Source organism: Pogoniulus pusillus, chromosome 10 (genome assembly GCF_015220805.1).
Source record: "Pogoniulus pusillus isolate bPogPus1 chromosome 10, bPogPus1.pri, whole genome shotgun sequence".
Taxonomy (NCBI): Eukaryota; Metazoa; Chordata; class Aves; order Piciformes; family Lybiidae; genus Pogoniulus; species Pogoniulus pusillus.
In genome coordinates, this window is record NC_087273.1 from 29,407,379 (window position 1) to 29,428,830 (window position 21,452).

The following is a 21,452-nucleotide window of genomic DNA, read 5'->3' on the forward strand; positions in this document are numbered from 1 at the left end:
TCCTTAGTCTTCATAGAATCATAGAATCATAGAATCAACCAGGTTGGAAGAGACCTCCAAGATCATCCAGTCCAACCTAGCACCCAGACCTATCCAGTCAACAGTCTGCTGTCCATTTTCTCACATGCAGAGGTGCACCCAGAGGAACAGAAGCCAATCTCTTGGTTTTGAATTCTTTAAATGTGAGCTAACATTTAGTAGTGTCCTGCACTGGCAGGAGGCTTGGACTCGATGATCTCCTTGGGTGCCTTCCAACCCCTAACATCCTGTGATCATGTGAACATAAAGGGTCACTCTTCTATATCTTTCAGTCTGGCTTGCTATGTGGGGAAAGCTCAAGCTGGATCATAGAATCACAGAATATCAGGGGCTGGAAGGGACCTCAAAAGCTCATCCAGTCCAACCCCCCTGCCAGAGCAGGATCACCTATACCAGATCACGCAGGAAGGTATCCAGGTGTGTTTTGAATGTCTCCAGAGAGGGAGACTCCACAACCCCCCAGATCTACTGCAGTCATTTGCTCTGTGGTTCCTAAAACAAAACTACTGAGTCTTATTTGGTGTAAAACGTTTTAGTTGTCATTTATTTATTTATTATCAGAAAGGCAGAAGATATAAAGCCCTCAACCCCTCATTACTCACCAAAGACACAAATAGGTAGCAACATGGAATGTGCATTCTGATTTCACAGATGACTTATGACATCTGCAAACACAAAGAGTCTGAGCCAGACCTCAGACTCTCTCAGCTTAGAGACAATCAGCAGAACCCAGGGAACAGTCCCTCACATCCCACGGTAAACATTTATGCTTGGCCAGATGAATTGTCCATTTAACTCCACTTTCTATATCAACTCTTGCCACTGGTGATAAAGAGCACAGGAAGTCCACCCTAGCAGGTGGACTTCGCAGGTAACATCTGGAATCCTACTTCTAGTTTCAGACTATTAAAAATGACCTTGTCCCAGTAAAACTTCTGTGAATTAGGGACGTGTCCACTGTGGCAAGCTGTGGACTGCAGATCCAAAAGAACCAGAGGAAAAGGAGACTTCTCCCAGCAATTTTCCAGGTAAGAGTAACTGCTAGAGGGACAGAACATTGAACCCCATGATGGGACACTTTTACCTTCCATACTGGAAAATCTACAATAAAATACAAAGAGTTGGAAATGAGAATGTGCAGAAATATTCTTTAGATGAAGAATTCACTTTTTTTGCCCCCTTGGAAAATATAACAGAAGTAGTATCTTGGGAAGCTTTAAGAATCATAGAATCATAGAATCAACCAGATTGGAAGAGACCTCCAAGATCATCCAAGCCAACCTAGCACCCAGCCCTAGCCAGTCAACTGGACCATGGCACTAAGTGCCTCATCCAGGCTTTGCTTCAACACCTCCAGGGATGGTGACTCCACCACCTCCCTGGGCAGCCCATTCCAATGCCAATCACTCTCTCTATGAAGAACTTCCTCCTAACATCCAGCCTATAGCTACCCCGGTACAACTTGAGACTGTGTCCCCTTGTTCTATTGCTGGTTGCCTGGGAGAAGAGGCCAATCCCCACCTGGCCACAACCTCCCTTCAGGTAGTTGTAGACAGCAATGAGGTCCCCCCGAGCCTCCTCTTCTCCAGGCTAAACACCCCCAGCTCCCTCAGCCTCTCCTCATAGGGTTTGTGTTCCAGGCCCCTCACCAGCTTTGTTGCCCTTCTCTGGACATGTTCCAGTACCTCAACATCTCTCTTGAATTGAGTGGCCCAGAACTGGACACAGCACTCAAGGTGTGGCCTGACCAGTGCTGAGTACAGGGGAAGAATAACCTCCCTTGTCCTACTGGCCACAAACAACTCTCAGTGTGTTTGTTTGTTTGTTTGTTTGTTTGTTTCTCTTGGTAGGTGACCAATTTAAACATCAAAGGAGACCAATTGGAAAATTCTCTTTAAAAAAAAAGTTAAATTGAGCATATCCAAGTGAAACTTGTTGCTTTTATATATTCATGGGGGTTCGTATCCTGGTGCAATTATTTTAAAACATGACTAAAATACAATGAGTTTGATTAAGATAGTTTTACTAAGGAGCACAGAAAATGTGTCTGTATGTCATAACAACAATGAGCCTCATATTTTACAGTTTCATTTGCTGGGTCAACATCTAATGCTTTCCCCATTAGCATCGGTGTGATTTGATGTGGAAAATAATCCCGTTTCCCAACAAACTTTAGGAGATAACAAATATTTAATGACACCCTACATAGAAACAATAAATAAACTTGAGTCGCTCTTGGACTCCTGTGGAAAGAGGTTGTGAAAATTTTATAAGTTGGGAATTAATAAATTATAACCTGGCTGTTAAAATGTGAATCACTAAAGACTCTTGACACCCTTTTCCTTTCTCTAATTAGACTTTAAAAATAAATAAATGAACAAATAAACTTGGTGTGTTTAGAGGCTAACTCGATTCCCTGCACAAGTTACAGAAGTTGATCATATGCAGTTTGTGTATTTTCACTTATAACTTAGAAATTTGTGAAAAAGGTCAGGGTTGAAATAAAAAAGGCCAACAGCATAGTGCATAATCCATTTATAAAACCACATTTGTAACACACAAAACAATTGCCCCCCCAAAATTCACAGAGCCTCCAGGTTCTTTATGGTGCTCTGTATATTAAACATAGAATCACAGAATCAATCAGGTTGGAAGAGACCTCCAAGATCACCCAGGCCAACCTAGCACCCAGCCCTAGCCAGTAAACTAGACCATGGCACTAAGTGCCTCATCCAGGCTTTGCGTGAACACCTCCAGGGATGGTGACTCCACCACCTCCCTGGGCAGCCCATTCCAATGCCAATCACTCTCTCTGGCAACAACTTCCTCCTAACATCCAGCCTATACTTCCCCCGGCACAACTTGAGACTCTGTCCCCTTGTTCTGTTGCTGGTTGCCTGGGAGAAGAGACCAACCCCCACCTGGCCACAACCTCCCTTCAGGTAGTTGTAGACAGCAATGAGGTCCCCCCTGAGCCTCCTCTTCTCCAGGCTAAACAGCCCCAGCTCCCTCAGCCTCTCCTCATAGGGCTGTGCTCCAGGCCTCTCACCCGCTTCACTGCCCTTATGCCAAGAGGTTGGAGGCAGGATCTTCTTAGTGATGCCCTACGACAGGACAAGGGGCAATGGGTGGATGCTGAGGCATAGGAAGTTCCAAGGAAACATGAGGATTTTTTTTTTTTCACTGTGAGGTTGACAGAACACCAAAACAGGCTGCCCAGGGGGGGTTGTGGAGTATCACAGTATCACAGTATCCCAGTATCATCAGGGTTGGAAGAGACCTCATAGATCATCAAGTCCAACCCTTCACCACAGAGCTCAAGGCTAGACCATGGCACCAAGTGCCACGTCCAATCCTGCCTTGAACAGCTCCAGGGACGGCGACTCCACCACCTCCCCGGGCAGCCCATTCCAGTGTCCAATGACTCTCTCAGTGAAGAACTTTCTCCTCACCTCCAGCCTAAATCTCCCCTGGCGCAGCTTGAGGCTGTGTCCTCTCATTCTGGTGCTGGCCACCTGAGAGAAGAGAGCAACCTCCTCCTGGCCACAACCACTCCCCCTCTGAAGATATTCAAGACCTGCCTGGATGCATTCCTGTGTGATCTGGTATAGATGGTCTTACTATGACAGGGGGGGTTGGACTGGATGATCTTTTGAGGTCCCTTCCAGCCCCAAACATTCTGTGATTCTACAATATCACCTGCAATAAAGAGAAAGAGCAATCAATAACCTCACTGGAGCTAAGCACTGGGTTTTACAGGGGCACATATGGATAAATAATTGTTTTATGTATCTCAAATCTTTCTGTATGAAGACCTATTTTTCCACTCAGTAAAATAGCCAGACTGCTCTCTGCATGTGAGCCAAGTCACACACTTTTATTTCTATTGTGGACAAGAAAGAGCTTACAAACAAAGATTTAATTCTTTAGCTGAATAAATAGTTTCTTGGCAGCCATTGTAAAGGGTGTAAAACTGCCATTATGCTTTGATTGTAATGACAATTCTTATTGAATCATCAGCTTCTACAGCAAGGACTGGTATTTTTTAATAATGAAGAACTGAAGTTTTAGCCTTGAACAGTCATCCACCCTACACTGCAGAAAGTACACAGCTAATGGAAATGAGTGGCTTTCTGCATTGCCACTAGTACTGTGGAGTTTGGGGAAATGAAGTAACTCTATACATTACAAAGCTGCTGATAGCAAATACATAATTCAATATATTACAGTGTTAACTTTGTGTCCAAATTCTCCCAGAGATGACATATTGAGATGTGTTTATTTTTTGGAAAAAAATTACCCATTTTAGACAACCTTCTGCAAGCATGAGGATGAATAAATTTTGTTATGCAACTAATTAATATCCAATTTATTAGGCTAATAAGTTCCTCCTATTTCTGGACTGCATGCAAGCATCTCTTGGAATCAGAGTTGTCTGTGCTAGAAGCTATATTTTTTTTTTGCCTGATTTAAAATGTACTGCTTTCAGTAAACTTTGCCAGTCACTATCTTGAAAGAACATTCCAGGAAAACAGCTGTGACAGGCACTATAAGCCAGCAAAACTCTTCCGACCGAATACTTGAGAACAATATTTTAAGGTATTCCCTTAGCTCTTTTTAAGCCACTCCTCTGCCTGTTATGCTCTTCCAGACCCAGTCACCTCCATCACCCAACAGAATGCAAGTCGTTTTGGCAGATCTGGTCCATTCCAGCAGCTTTCACAAACCCAAGAAACTGGTTGAACCCATGAGGAAATTATCAAGGTTGATACCTGGCCATCATCATGGTAAATATTAGGGCAACGTTTCAAGTTCCACGAGTTGTCACTCTCCAGCACAGCTTCATCAACTAGCTCCAGCTCCATATAGAAACATAGAATCAACCAGGTTGGAAGAGACCTCCAAGATCATCCAGGCCAACCTAGCACCCAGCCCTATCCAGTCAACTAGACCATGGCACTAAGTGCCTCAGCCAGGCTTTTCTTGAACACCTCCAGGGACGGTGTCTCCACCGCCTCCCTGGGCAGCCCATTCCAATGCCAATCACTCTCTCTGTCAACAACTTCCTCCTAACATCCAGTCTATACTTCCCCTGGCACAACTTGAGACTGTGTCCCCTTGTTCTATTGCTGGTTGCCTGGGAGAAGAGACCAACCCCCACCTGGCTACAACCTCCCTTCAGGTAGTTGTAGACAGCAATGAGGTCCCCCCTGAGCCTCCTCTTCTCCAGGCTGAACAACCCCAGCTCCCTCAGCCTCTCCTCATAGAGTTTGTGTTCTGAACTGTTGCAGCATAGTCACAAACTTACAGACAGCTTTTTTTTCTTTTTTGCACATACTGGCTTCTGAAACAGCTTGAAAAGAGTCCAGGAAAGCTGAGGACCCCAGCAAACACAGTAATTCTTTATGTCTCTTTTAAACCAACATTGCACTGACACTAAAAACAGCACTCTTCCTAGAAGCACAGTGTTAGAATGTGGCCTCAAGCCATGCCCATCACTGGATATGGAGCAGAGAAGGAGCAGCACATGTATACCTGGAAGCTGTGTTGTTACAGGAATCTGATCAGCTGAGACAGTACGTCTCTTGGAGGTTCAGAGCAGAACAGAGAGGAATGCTCTGCACCAAATCACTCCTCCTCACACCTACACTGTCTCACCAGACCTCTTTTAGGAAACAAAGCAACAGCAGCTCTATGTTCCCTCACATTTTTATACTTGGACATTGCACAGAGGCACGAAACTCCCTGCCCCAGTGCTGCTTGGAGCTAACAGGGGTTTTGCAATAAGTCCCAAGAGGCAGGAGGACTCTCTGCATCTCCTCTATTTCCCTCTCCCCTCTCATGCATACATATATGCACAATCAAGTCTTTCATGGGACTGCAATTTATAGCGCATTAGAACAGTGTGTGGTTTGTACAGAAAGTGATAATACGGATTTCATTAGCTTGATCTTGCTTTCTGTGCTAGAACTGAGTATGTTTAAATTATTGTTGTGGCATTTCTCCTCTATTTGCTGTGGATGTATCATAAATAATAATACAATGAGTTTTCAGATGTCTTTTCTTGCGGCTATTGGTCTCTGAAGCAAAATGGGAGTATTCAGTGGAAGACTAACAATAACCTTATTGTTATAGTACATTTAATTCCAAACCAATCTGAAACCTAGATGGCTTTACAAATTTTACTGCTTTCACCCACCCTGTGAATGCTGACACTCTTTGTATATGGCTGTTAACTAACAGCTCAGGAAACTGCAAGACAACTAAGTGAACAGAAATCCACTTAACCTTATCTAGTCAGCCAAAAGTATTAAGTGTGTGGACTAGGCTAGCTGTGGCAGCTCCTCCTCGTGAAAAGCCAATCCACTTAACTGTCCACCTCTGTGATCAGCTGGGCTAACACATGGTCAGGATCAGAGAAATGTGGGCAGGCTCCTTTTGAGGACAATGTGGATTTGAATTAGGTTGAGTCAGCTTTAAGTATCTCACCTGGCTGTCAAGAAGCCAACTTGTTTCACTTGCAGCTCTGTTCTTTCATTTCCCCCTTACAAGTACCTTGCATTTAACTCTGCAAATTAAGGCAAGAAAATGCCAGGCAGAACATCTGAGGAGCATGTTTATAACCAAAACCCAGTTCATTCTGTATGTCTTTGCAGATATGAAGAAACAAAGATGTAGTTTAAATGTTATGTTTCACAGTATCACAGTATCACCAAGGTTGGAAGAGACCTCACAGATCATCAAGTCCAACCCCTTACCACAGAGCTCAAGGCTACACCATGGCAACAAGTGCCACGTCCAACCTTGCCTTGAACAGCCCCAGGGACGGCGACTCCACCACCTCCCCGGGCAGCCCATTCCAGTGTCCAATGACTCTCTCAGTGAAGAACTTTCTCCTCACCTCCAGCCTAAATTTCCCCTGGCACAGCCTGAGGAAATTTCTCAATGTAACAGAGGACATTGGTTATCTAAGAAGAGTTCAATATGCCAAATGGCATCAAACAAGCAGGCAAATTTGGGACAAGAGAAAATATGAGAGGTGCTGAGAAGACTTAAAACTAGAAGAGCTGAAATTGAATCAATTCTCTTTGAATCACCGAGATTTCTGCCTCCAAATTTGTTCCAGTATAGCTCTGGTTCCAGATTGTGACAATGGGGAATTTCAGTGACCTGCAGTGCACCTGAAGGATAACCAATTCTAAAAACATATGTATGGGCTCATTAAGACTCAGCTGCATCTTTCTTTGCCTGGATAAAGCTAATTTGGGGCTACTGCATGGTTAGATGGAAGGCAGAAAGGGTTATTGTTAGGGATCCTACTAAGATTCAGTTTGTCGTTCTTAGGGAAGACACTGTGCTCTTACGATAGACTGATTGCTGCTAATTGAAGAAGCTGATTAAAAATTCCCTGAAATTTTGGCACAAACTTTGGCATAAACTTCAAATCCTGAAAATTACAGCAAGGACTGTTCAAAGGCACAAGGAGCAAAACTAAAGAAAGTGAAAGCTTAAAAAAAAAAAAAGGCACAAAGGTAATCTAAAGCTTTACTGTGCTTGGCAGCAGAGAATCTGGGAAGTTCTGTATCAGTGAAAATGGAAATGAGGAAGAATAAAGAACTGGATGCACTAAATTCAAAGACATAAACACACATTCACTTTATTTTGTTGTATCAGGAGCAGTGTGGCCAGTAGGACAAGGGAGGTTATTCTTCCCCTGTACTCAACACTGGCCAGGCCACACCTTGAGTGCTGTGTCCAGTTCTGGGCCCCTCAATTCAAGAGAGATGTTGAGGTGCTGGAACGTGTCCAGAGAAGGGCAACAAAGCTGGTGAGGGGCCTGGAACACAAACCCTATGAGGAGAGGCTGAGGGAGCTGGGGGTGTTTAGCCTGGAGAAGAGGAGGCTCGGGGGGACCTCATTGCTGTCTACAACTACCTGAAGGGAGGTTGTAGCCAGGTGGGGGTTGGCTTCTTCTCCCAGGCAACCAGCAACAGAACAAGGGGACACAGTCTCAAGTTGTGCCAGGGGGGAAGTCTAGGCTGGATGTTAGGAGGAAGTTGTTGCCAGAGAGAGTGTTTGGCATTGGAATGGGCTGCCCAGGGAGGTAGTGGAGTCACCATCCCTGGAGATGTTCAAGATTCTATTCCATGTATGTCAGTGTTTATCTAAAAATAGAGAAACCATGGTAAAAAGAACTCTTCTTTAACTTCACAAACATTTTTGGAGGCATAGAAACATAGAATCATAGAATCAACCAGGTTGGAAGAGACCTCCAAGATCATCCAGGCCAACCTAGCACCCAGCCCTATCCAGTCAACTAGACCATGGCACCAAGTGCCTCATCCAGGCTTTGCTTGCACACCTCCAGGGATGGTGCCTCCATCACCTCCCTGGGCAGCCCATTCCAACGCCAATCACTCTCTCTGTGAAGAACTTCCTCCTAACATCCAGCCTAGACCTCCCCCTGCACAACTTCTAACTGTGTCCTCTTATTCTGTTGCTGGTTGTCTGGGAGAAGATCATTTGGTTACTTGAGCAGACAGAATGCTGGGAGATTAAGCTAAACCTAAATTTTTTTATAAGTCTATTTTTGCTGAGCTTTTTTTTTTAACTCTAAACCCAGGAAATTTGATTCTTGATAAGTGACAGAAACAAGTATTGTCTTAGTACTTTACCAGAAATTACCTGTCTCCTAGTTAATCAAATTAGGGTGCCAGATCCAGTGTTCAGTTCACAGAACCTTCCATCAAGCATTGATGTTCCTCCCACCTGCAAGATGAATGGAGAATTGTGCCAGGGACCTTAGCCAAGGGGTAGTGTCTCATAGCCCTGCCACAGACCACAGCCTGAGTTCAGGTCATGAACCAAGCATCCATAAGGTGGTGTGCTTGAAAGTATCATGAGTAAGCTGGTTTGCAGGGTGCTTTGTTAATCAACTCTGACTACAGGGTAAGTCCTCTTCTGGAATCACTAGTTTGTGGAAATTAATTGGAGAAAACCAAGTTTTGTATCTGTGATCAAAGAAGGGCTTTCCTTCAGCATCCCAGTGCCATCACTCAAGAAGTTTTGTGTTTTCAGAGAAGGTCCTTTTGTATGCATGGCAGAGAAGCACTGTCCAGACATTTCCTCAGCTCAGGGCTTGTTCTACAGAGTGGGACAAAGGAGATACAAAACTAGTGCATAAATACCTACAAAACTTTGATATAGTCCTACACAGGATCACAGGATCACAGGGTGGAAGGGACCTCTAGAGATCACAGTATCACAGTATCATCAGGGTTGGAAGAGACCTCACAGATCATCAAGTCCAACCCTTTACCACAGAGCTCAAGGCTACACCATGGCACCAAGTGCCACGTCCAACCTTGCCTTCATCAAGTCCGACCCCCATGCCAGAGCAGGACCATATAATCCAGTGCAGGTCACACAGGAACACAATCAGATGGGCTTTGGAAGTCTCCAGAGGAGGCTCCACAACCCCTCTGAGGACCCTGTTTCATCGCTCTGTGACCCTGACAGTGAAGAAGTTCTTCCTCATTGTGAAGGATTATGCAAAACTGTATTAATGTTGCTACCCAGGCAATGATTGTTGATAACTATGAAAACTGTTTATTAACATTAAAACTCACCAGAAACTTACTCACAGGTTCAAAACAATGCCCAGGTTGGAGATTTAGACACGCAGGGCACAGGCAAAACTAGAGCACTTATTTCTTAAAGTGGCAAATGCAAATATTATACTGGAAGAGGCTTTTAAGTATTTACTCACAAAACTGTAAATCAGACAGTACCCAGAGCAGGTGGAGCACTGTTTGATTGGCTGCTGAGACTTGATTTCTCCCCAGCCTCTGGGGAAAGATGCAGACCATCCCTGCCTCGCCCCCAGCTCCTCTGGATGATCTGTGTCTCTCCAGGACTTGTAGTCTTAGCAGGAAGACTCTCAGGGGCAGGCAGGATGTCTTGAGGTGTGCACGGTCTCAGCACAGTGTCATGCTGGGGGCTGCCTGCAGGCATTTGGAGCCTGTTCCTGGTAAGCTCTTCAGGCAAATTTGGGATGCAAAATGAGGTGGCAGCAGCCTCGTGCTACCTGCTCATCCCTTTATCAACATCCAGCCTGTGCCTAGTGGGGCATTGGACATCGATTAGTCAATAGGAATGGTACTTTGCCAGGTCTCACCACATTAGCCAAAGCCAGGGCTTTTGCCCTCCCCTCCCAAGGTTGCTTTCCCCAGCACAGAAGGAGGGGGGGCAGGCAAACATGTCTGGGAATGGATAAGCTCATGTTTGCCCCATCAGGCCTGCCACCACACTCATGCTGAGACAGAGCTTCCTGTGCTGTCGTTTACATCCATTGCCCCTTGTGCTATCACAGGGCACAAGGAGAAGAGGCTGTCCCTTGCTTCTTGACACCCAGCCCTCAGACACTTATAAGCATTTATCAGACACCAAGAGGCAAACTGTTGTGTCCTATGAGAAAGAAAACAAAACAGCATTAATACAGTGGGATTTTAGACTGCTTTATGAGGATTTCCTTTTCATATCAGGACTATTGAAGCCCTAAAAGCCATTCTGAAGACACTGTATGCAAACTAAAAACAATGGCAGAAAACGAATTCAGGCAACCAATTAATACTGCCAGAGGCTCAATCTTTAGAGGACTCAGTATAATTCAGCATATGTGGTTGTCATGCTGCATAGATATTTGATTAACTTTATTACTCAACATTCAGGTTAATGTGGTGTCTAGTGCATCGTGGGAGAAACACTTCATACTGTATTGTAGCTGACTGCATGGAAATATGTTTATTCTCTTATTAAACATGTCAATATTGGCTTAAAATCAGGACTTTGATAGCTTGAAGTTTCTCTTTGTTTGCTTAGGTACTGAATTCAGATCTCATTGACAAAGCTTCTTCTAACTTGCCTCTGATGGTGCTGGGAGTTCTTTTACCTCTTCCTTTCCACTTCCTTGCCTAGACTGCCATTTCCCCTTTGCTTCATGAGTCCTTGTACCTGGTGCCACTTTACCCTAGCACTTAGGTTTTAAACTACCTCCCTGGAGATGTTCATCTGATGTTCTTAACAAATGAAGTCTAGCATTCTGTGAAACTCTCATGCCTTTGGGTTTAACCATGGACTCAGATCGTGGTCAAAGTTTTTCTTAGATTCATTAACCTTTTTCTGGGGACTTGTTCCTTCCAAAAAAAAAAAAAACACAAACCCAAAAACCAAAAACCAAACCCAAACCACTGCTTACTTTCATTATCAAGGCCCACAGGAACCCAAAGCCTTCATGACATTTTCATAGAAAACAGTTTGCAGCAACAGTTTCTAAACCCAAGCAACTTACAAGCCTCATAAGAAATTCCCAGGATGTGCATACATGCAAATCACATACAGAAAGACTTTCTGACTGTGTATAGCACTCTTACATTTTCCTTGGTTTAGCCTTAGGTCTTGTTTTATCTGTAGTTTTTATACAAGTTCTAACTTACCTTCAGCAATTTTTGCTTACAGCTCTCTCTCCTACAGCACAAACGCTGTGGCATGCTTTCATTTTATCTGCTGTCTGCACACATTTTGCCTTCTTTTTGTGTATCTGTCCCAATCATCTATTCCAATAAGTACAGTATCACTTAGGTCTGACTCATTAACCATGCAGTCATTCCAGTTCCACTTGGTTTTGCTCTTAATAAAGCTGAGCAAATAATTTACATCAAATACTTTATCTTCTTTCTCCTCCTGGGAAATCTATGGCCAGATTGCTCTTATTTCTTAGTTATTCATTATTTATGCTTTTCCAACACTAATTCTTTTTTTTTAACTATATGGATTAATTACAAGTATCCTAAACAGAAATTGATTTCCTTCACTCTATAGTTAGTGAGGTTAGGTTGCCTCGTTTTGGATCCCAGGGCTGTGTCATGCACAAGCTTTCTTTACTTGGAAAAATGAAAATGCTAGTTCTGGTAAAGTGGACAGCCCTTGAACACACACACACACACACACACACACACACACACACCTGTGTCTGTCCAGGTAAATGGATTGTGGTTTGGTTAGTATTTTCATTCACATTTATTTTGTCAAGCTGTGAGGGTTCTAGCAGTGTGGTGCTACTGGCCACACTGTTCCTGATGCAGGCCAGGATGCCATTGGCTCTCTTGGCCACCTGGGCACACTGCTGGCTCATCTTCAGCCTACTATCTACCAGTACTTCCAGGTCCCTTTCTTCCTGGCTGCTCTCCAGCCACTCTGTCCCCAGCCTGTAGCACTGCTTGGGGTTGTTGTGGCCAAAGTGCAGAGCCCTGCACTTGGCCTTGTTAGATCTCATCCCATTGGCCTCTGCCCACCCATCCAGCCTCTCCAGGTCCCTCTGCAGGGCTCTCCTACCTTCCAACAGATCAACACCTGCTCCTAGCTTGGTGTCATCTGCAAACTTACTGATGCTGGACTCAATCCCCTCGTCCAGGTCATCAATAAAGATGTTGAACAGGACTGGGCCCTGTTAGGGTGATATTAGACCTGTAACTGGCATAGAAACAATTTAAAACTCCTGACAGGGCACTTTTGTGCCTCTCAGAGTGGATTCACACTGCTCAGTTAATGAACCAGTAACATCTCAAAGCCTAAGGAGAAAAAAAGGCTGAAGGCAGAGGTATAGTCATTGTCAACCACAGGTGCAGGAACTGACTTCACTTTTGTCTTTAAAACTGGGGCTTTTGTCATTACTTGGGTTAGTCTTAGAAAAAGAAAAAGGTGATTCTTCAACACTCATCCTCAGTTTCCATGGATTTAAGGCCAGGCAGGGAGCAGGTTCATGCTGGGATAGGCTCTTATGGACAAGTGTCCTTATTTTATATCTGCCTTCTCTTAAAACAGGAGCACAAGTTCCTAACACCAACCTCTGGAGTGGGTAGTCATAGTTGTCATAACACAAAAACAATGTTTCTGGTGTAGTTGTGCCTTCTACTAGCACCTCTGAAGTCTATGGTAGTGAATCTGAACAGATATTTCTGTTGAGCTGTTGTATAGGCTTGGCTTGTTGAAGCTGGCAAAACTATAAGAGAAATTGAACTGTCAGAGACATGGAACTGCTTGAGCCAGTCCAGAGGAGACCACGAAGATGCCCAGAGGGCTGGAGTAGCTCTGCTATGAATCAAGGCTATGAGAGTTGGGGCTCTGCAGGCTGGAGAAGAGAAGGCTTTGAGGAGATATTGGAGTGGCCTTCCAGTATCTGAAGAGGGACTACAGGAGGGCTGAGGAGGGACTATTTACAAGGTCTTGTAGTGACAGGATGAGGAGTAATGGGTTTAAACTGGAAGAGCGGAGATTTAAACTGGATGTTAGGAAGAAGTTCTTTACTGTGAGGGTGGTGAGACACTGGCACAGGTTGCCCAGGGAGGCTGTGGATGACAGAAGCACATAATGTGATCCACAACCTCCCTGGAGGTGTTCCAGGCTGGATAAGGCCTTGAGTGACCTGTTCTAGTGAGAGGTGTCCCTGCCTATAGCGGGGGACTGGAACTAGATGATCTTTGAAGTCACTTCCAACCTAAACCATTCTGTGATTCTAAGTGAATGCATCTAGGTCTATGGTCTGCATCTAGAACTGGATTTCCCTTCAGGTTCCAGCCCAACACACAGCAGAGGGGAGGAGATGATATAACCTACTTGATAATTTACTGTAGGAAAATGTTTTAAGTGGAAGCACTCAGCGAGAGATTTGTCTTCCTTATTCAGCAGTGAGGTGTTCTCTGTGCTCTGCAGAAGATGGTAACATTGTGGGGTGATTTCCTCACTGTCAGCTTATAAAAATACCACATTCATTTGTTGTAGTCAGAGTGGCTCTGCTGGGAACTCTTCCAAAGCAGTCAAATACCTACATGGACTGAGCTGGCTGCCTGGCTTACTACATGAACTCTAAATATGGCAGGGTGAGATGTATTAGAACATACCAGCCTAGTCACCATCTCCCTGTTCTTGTACTCTTCATAGTAAAATCAATGCACATTGTGCTCTCAGGCTGGGGCTATTTTTAGGTGTTATTTTTCCACTCAGTCTGCAGCTGTTTTCAGTCACAAGCTTCTTTAACTAAAACAAATACACAGTCCTTGGCAAAGAGGAGGTTGTAAAGAGGACAGAAGTGTGCACATGAATCTTGTGCCTGCCTCGCAGAGTTTTTTGGAGGGGGGCTGGTCAGTGGGGAGTCAAGAGGACCTGGGATGCCAGAGCCAACACTCCCCATCAGGATTAACCCTACCTTCAGCCCTCCTCCAGAATGACCAGTGAAGGGCAGGTTTCTCAGGGCAGAAGAATGTGGGAGGAGGAGAGCTGGAAGGCTACCAGGCTCAGCAGTATCTGCAACACTTTGCTGAGAGATACACAGTCACAGTCGTTGCTGAGCCTTTTGCCTTTAGTATGCACAAGCTCCTTCAGCAGAATATGTAATCCCATTCAGCCTTACTGCACTGTTGCATTTTCCTCCTTCCCTCTCCACTTTGGAGAATGGAAAGAACAGGAAGAGTTACCTCACGGGGCGCCTCAGACATAGTTGGAGCTTTGATTTTTGGAGCACTTCCTAAGCTCTCCAAAGCACAAGATGAACTTCCCTTCAGTTACAGAAAAACTGCTTTATTCTTTCTCTCTTACAGCTCTCACTTTGTCTCAAGGCAGCAGTAGAAGTCCACAAGACCAGGGCTGCAGCTCTCTGTCTTTGGCGTGGGAAAAGCATGGTTGAACTTCTTAACTAAGAGCTGGAGAGAACAGATTGATCCAACTATGTCCTGTTTGGTGAGGTTAGTTTCCTATTGGGATCCTTTTGAAGTCAAGCACATTAACAGTAGCAAGGCAACTGCTTTTAATGTTTTTAAGACTCAAATGCTGGGGAAAAGAGAAACAGAGCAATCATACTGTCTGAAGCCCACTCCTGCCCATTACACCTGGCATCTTCACGGTCTACTGTGTAAACAGATGAAGCAGTGAGAAGATACAGGTCTTGAGATGTTTCTTAATGCTTAATGCTGCATGCAAGCCATGAACACTGAGAAGTTCTACCCCTTCTCATAGGTTTCTCATGTCATAAAACACCACTGTTTTTGAACATAAGGAGATGGGCAGGCAGTATCTTCCATTCCCATTCAATTAATCTAAGCAACATCACTGAAACAATGGGAATAGTTTGGTGGAAATTATCTACTATGCTTGAGAGTAAGCTCCGGGAGGATTGGGAGCTCAGACTGTAAGATTCCAGTTGACCTCCTTAATCCAGCACAAGGCACACTTCTCACATGGGATGAGGATTGGGGTGTCTTGCAAATATCACACTGTTTGCAAGGCTTTATCCTGTGACAGAGGCCTTTCACTGTGAGGCTGATGCAACTGAAATGAGTACCCTTTTAGCCTTCTCTGTTTTCACTAAGCAGCCTGCTTAGTAGTGTCACTACATAAAAAGCTAGCTAACTATGGTGGTAACTAAAAAAACCCTGTATCATTAGAGTCGTTTATGCTTGTCTTTTTGCTCACATTGCTGAAAAATTAGCTTTTAGTAGAGTTTACTGTCTTGTTGTTTAGTATGGAAACTTTCTCACACTGTCCATTAGGATAAGTGCTGCCATCCTCCACGTGGGCTGTAAACCACAGGTGTGCAGTGTCTTATGGTCCTGTGCTACCAAGTTCTTCACTAGGCTTGGTATGAAAATCAGTCCAAGACACTTCTTTATATTTCACATGTGTTTCCTTGGCTTTATTAAAATTGAGTTTGCTCATTTGCCACTTTCAAGCTAGTCTGAAATGAGGATCACCTTGTATCCTAGGAAACACAGTGAGGATTTTATATGTGATCACATTTTTATCCATGTTATGAAAAAAGCAGATGGTAATTAGGTGCATTATTCATAAGGAAGCTTGTTGAGCACAGTGTCTGTATGGTTCCAGCTTCGATTAGAACTTGTTTGGAAGAACTACTTCATGCCTTTCAATTGCCCCTCATTAAGTGTAATTATTACTCTTCTGTGGTCCCAGTGTGCTTTAATTTGAGCAAAACATCACAAGATATGTTAGCCAGAAAAAAAAACCCACCAAATTTCTGGGGTGTCTTTCATTCTACTTGACATCACTGTGATCTTCCTGTCCATCTGAACTTGTTATTATTTATTGAAGCTGTGAATGTGCCTTGTGTGTGACCACTTGGCAGCAGGAGAGGGGAAGAGCTGCCATTTTTCAGAGACAGCACCTGCACCTTTGGAAGGAACCAATTCACCCACTTAGGTTAGTGCAAAGGATGCTGAAGGTACACATAGAGGTTGTGTCATTTGCTCAAGAAGGGTAGTTGTCAGAATTTTGATACCTCTAATCCTTCTACCACAGAAAAGCCACAATCATGCTGCAACAACAACAACATGTCCACACTAGGATTTAGGTTAGCTCAATGCTGCCTACTTATTTGCCTGTTTAGGCAATTCCTAAATCATGCCTGGCAAGGTGACTAGAGGTTGCCAGATAGCTGGTTGGCTTGGCCGAACTCTTACCTCCTGCTGTGGAAGTCTGAGTCAGGACAGCTTCTTTGGACCCTGGGAATCCAGGGCAGTACAGTCCTTTTGCAGAGGCTATAATATTGATATCCTCCATTTCTGACTCTGGCTTTCTCACATAGTGGGCAGTCCCTTCAGTACTAGGACAAAAACTATGCTCTCCAAAGCTAGTGAAAAGGTAACTTCTAATGTCTGTGCCTTTTGCTAAAAGAAAGCCTCAGTGCCTCTTTAAATAACACATTTGATGCTCTCATTACAACAGGATCATTTCTAGCCACATCTGAGCAACACACTGAAAACTTGCTGGCTGCCTTCTAGTCTGCAATCTCCTACTCCCAAGAAATGCAGCTGGAAAGCCAAACAGAGCTGTTCCCCCTCCCACCCTAAGGTAGGATTTGTCCACAATTAAGCTTTCCATACAGATAGGACACAGAGACAGGTGGTGGTGGCTTCCCTTAAAGTGTGCAGGAAGGACAGTGTCTGTACTTATGCTGTCAGATCTCTGCAGCATTCAACAGAGGTACTGCTGTCTCCAAAAGATGACAGGCAGGCCTTTGAAGCAAATCACTTTCCCAGGACATCACACTAAGAATGTCCAGATCTCAATTAGTAGTTCTGCTAAAAGCTCATGATAGTTGCCTCCTTCCCTTTTCCCTTTCCCCTTTCCTTTTTCCCTTTTTCTCCTCTCCTCTCCTCTCCTCTCCTCTCCTCTCCTCTCCTCTCCTCTCCTCTCCTCTCCTCTCCTCTCCTCTCCTCTCCTCTCCTCTCCTCTCCTCTCCTCTCCTCTCCTCTCCTCTCCTCTCCTCTCCTCTCCTCTCCTCTCCTCTCCTCTCCTCTCCTCTCCTCTCCTCTCCTCTCCTCTCCTCTCCTCTCCTCTCCTCTCCTCTCCTCTCCTCTCCTCTCCTCTCCTCTCCTCTCCTCTCCTCTCCTCTCCTCTCCCCCTGTTTCCAAAAGTACCCATTTGTACCTCTCCTGAGTGTTCACTGTGTCCTGATGATCTTGGTGAGCTCATATAAAGAAGGTGATGTAGCATCAGTGAATACACACCACATCACATTTCTCTGGGCACACAGACACCTCCCTATCTCTTTCAAAACTTGAATCCAATATCCAGTTCTTGTTCCTCAAAAAGCTTCAGTAAGCAAAACCCCCTTAAATGGAATTCAGAGGTTTCCACATGTGTAGCTTTGCCATTCAGAAGGTGGAAGCACAAGAAAACACCATGGGATGGCCAACAGAACTGAGTTACATCAGAGTGACTGGACGGGACACTGGATGGTAGAACTGAGTTACATCAGAGTGACTGGATGGGACACTGGATGGTAGAACTGAGTTACATCAGAGTGACTGGATGGGACACTGGATGGTAGAACTGAGTTACATCAGAGTGACTGGATGGGACACTGGATGGTAGAACTGAGTTACATCAGAGTGACTGGACGGGACACTGGATGGTCAACAGAACTGAGTTACATCAGAGTGACTGGACGGGACACTGGATGGTCAACAGAACTGAGTTACATCAGAGTGACTGGATGGGACACTGGATGGTCAACAGAACTGAGTTACATCAGAGTGACTGGATGGGACACTGGATGGTAGAACTGAGTTACATCAGAGTGACTGGATGGGACACTGGATGGTAGAACTGAGTTACATCAGAGTGACTGGATGGGACACTGGATGGTAGAACTGAGTTACATCAGAGTGACTGGATGGGACACTGGATGGTAGAACTGAGTTACATCAGAGTGACTGGATGGGACACTGGATGGTAGAACTGAGTTACATCAGAGTGACTGGATGGGACACTGGATGGTCAACAGAACTGCGTTACATCAGAGTGACTGGACGGGACACTGGATGGTCAACAGAACTGAGTTACATCAGAGTGACTGGATGGGACACTGGATGGTCAACAGAACTGAGTTACATCAGAGTGACTGGATGGGACACTGGATGGTAGAACTGAGTTACATCAGAGTGACTGGATGGGACACTGGATGGTAGAACTGAGTTACATCAGAGTGACTGGATGGGACACTGGATGGTAGAACTGAGTTACATCAGAGTGACTGGACAGGACACTGGATGGCCAACAGAACTGAGTTACATCAGAGTGACTGGATGGGACACTGGATGGCCAACAGAACTGAGTTACATCAGAGTGACTGGATGGGACACTGGATGGCCAACAGAACTGAGTTACATCAGAGTGACTGGATGGGACACTGGATGGCCAAGAGAACTGAGTTACATCAGAGTGACTGGACGGGACACTGGATGGCCAACAGAACTGAGTTACATCAGAGTGACTGGATGGGACACTGGATGGCCAACAGAACTGAGTTACATCAGAGTGACTGGACGGGACACTGGATGGCCAACAGAACTGAGTTACATCAGAGTGACTGGATGGGACACTGGATGGCCAAGAGAACTGAGTTACATCAGAGTGACTGGATGGGACACCCACGACAAAGACTGCAATTTGAAAGCATCCATCCTGGATACCCTGAAGCAACCACATTCTTAAAGGAGTACAAAGCCCATCTGCATTTCCATACCACCCTGACAAAGCAATTACCCAAAACTGAGTGACTGGCAAGTAGGACCCACCACACACATGCCCTTGTTTCTCACTGAAAAAAAAAACCTTGTCAGCCTAGCCCAGTCTGGCACTTGGGCTTCCTCCAGAGACTTCTCTGTAAAAGAAACCCAAGAAGTCCTCGCAGATGGCTCTCAGGCTTGGAGATCTCCATATGGAAAATATTTTTGGAAAGACAAATAAGTGTAACTGGGTCAGACAAGATTTTCCTCCACACTGCCCCTGAGAATAATGAGGGGCAAGGCTACAACAGTTTGTGTGCTTACGCTACACAGAGGCTTCTGTAACCTTCCACAGCACACAAAAGTGGGTAGGTAACGATATTCAAGTTTATATTAACACACCTATCATTTGAGAAAGGGGGGAGTGGGGCATGTTTAAGAGAGAGGCTGTCTAATCTTATCAGGGCTGTAGATAGCCATTTTATTTATTTTGTGGTTAGGATATTAGCAGCTTCTACTATGTCATCTGTATGTGCATCCAAAGAAATCAATTTCAACATTTGCTTTAATGGCAGACTAATGCTCTTAATGTCTGCTCTCTCCTTTGCAAGAGACACTCAGGCAACACCAACTGTGTCCTGCAAAAATAGATTGTTTTGAAGTAGCCAACGACAAACTGATGTGAGGGTCCCAACAAACATGGTAAAATATACAATTGACTAAAAAAAAAACAAACCAAACAAATCAGCAGCACATTTTAGACCTTTTTGTTTGTTTGTTTTTTCATTTGAAATTTTGGCCCAAGTCCCTGAGTGACAGAGTAGATATGGTCATAGAATCATAGAATCAACCAGGTTGGAAGAGACCTCCAAGATCATCCAGGCCAACCTAGCACCCAGCCCTAGCCAATCAACTAGACCATGGCACTAAGTGTCTCATTCAGGCTCTTCTGGAACACCTCCAGGGATGGTGCCTCCACCACCTCCCTGGGCAGCCCATTCCAATGCCAATCACTCTCTCTGGCAACAACTTCCTCCTAACATCCAGCCTATAGTTTCCCCCAGCACAACTTGAGACTGTGTCCCCTTGTTCTGTTGCTGGGTGCCTGGGAGAAGAGACCAACCCCCACCTGGCTACAACCTCCCTTCAAGTAGTTGTAGACAGCAATGAGGTCCCCCCTGAGCCTCCTCTTCTCTAGGCTAAACAACCCCAGCTCCCTCAGATTCAACATAGCCATCTTCAACACTGGTCTCCTAGAATGTATAAAAGTAAAGTAATTCAGTGTGCTTTTCTAATCATAAAATCAAAGGGGAAAAAATTACTCCTTCTCTTCTTTACTTCAGACTCACTGTGTCTCAAGTAGTCTACCACTTCAAGTGTCACCATGATTTCCAGTATAGGTTTGCACCACACATTTTCAGCCTTCTCCCATCAGAAAAGTTGCTCCCCTCTAGAATAACTCAGCTCAGGAATGAGCTTAAGGCTTGCAACAGGATTATTTTCTTTTTTTTTTGGCTCACCTTCTGGTGCCTCTGGTAATGAGATATCTGTACTGCAGTGACCTATCAGACAGCTAAACACACATCTCTAAGCATAACATGTCTGTCAGTGTTCTTAATCCCATTTCACATGAGACCTCAGATGGACCATGGGAAGGCTGAGTTTGCATTCTTCCTCCTATGGCTTCAATCTACACATTAGCTTTGAGTTCCCAGCTCAACAGATGCACAAGGCAAATCAATGTCTTTGCTTGCTTGCTTCCTTTCCATCACTAGGACCATTTCTCTGATCTCAGCCTCTCCAGGTAGTGCTTCTAGGCAGTATCATATAATGACACTTCAGACCAAAGCAGGACACTGTCCTGCACTAGGATACATCACTACAGAGGTCACTGATGACCAAATGCACATCCAGGCTAAAATGTTCCATTCCTCTTAATCACACGAGCCAGGGTTTAGGTGTGTGTGTCCTCAAGCATCTAGTGAGGCTAAATCCATCCCTTCCTCTGCTGCCAACAAAGTAGAAAGTATAAATGGCACTTACTTGTGGATGTACTTGTCCTCTTGCTTTCTGTCATTATGGAGAGCCTTGATAAAAGAAGTCTATAAATTGTGTTGTAAAGCCTTAACCCTCCTGGGAGGTGGTCTTGAACCTGATCCCAGGTCCTCCTGACTCCTCCCTGGGGGGTGGATCTGAACCTGACCTCAGGTGTAGTGGTTAGCTTACTCCCAATTCCTGTCTAAACCCCTTTAAAAAAACAAGAGGAGCTTCCTGTTTCTTTCCCCTCCCTGCTTGGTAGCACCTCCCTGGTTCCTGCTGCTCCTGTCTTAC

The 21,452-nt window shown here is 44.8% G+C and overlaps 1 long non-coding RNA gene across 1 annotated transcript; it reads right to left on the minus strand.

Moving 5' to 3' along the window:
- Positions 1–687: 687 nt before the first annotated feature.
- On the minus strand, positions 688–21,186 carry LOC135179019 (uncharacterized). The gene is made up of 3 exons (XR_010303855.1): positions 21,165–21,186; positions 8,725–8,808; positions 688–1,140 (listed from the first exon to the last, which is right to left on the minus strand). It is a non-coding gene; the product is annotated as an uncharacterized LOC135179019 (long non-coding RNA).
- Between the last annotated feature and the right edge of the window lie 266 nt (positions 21,187–21,452).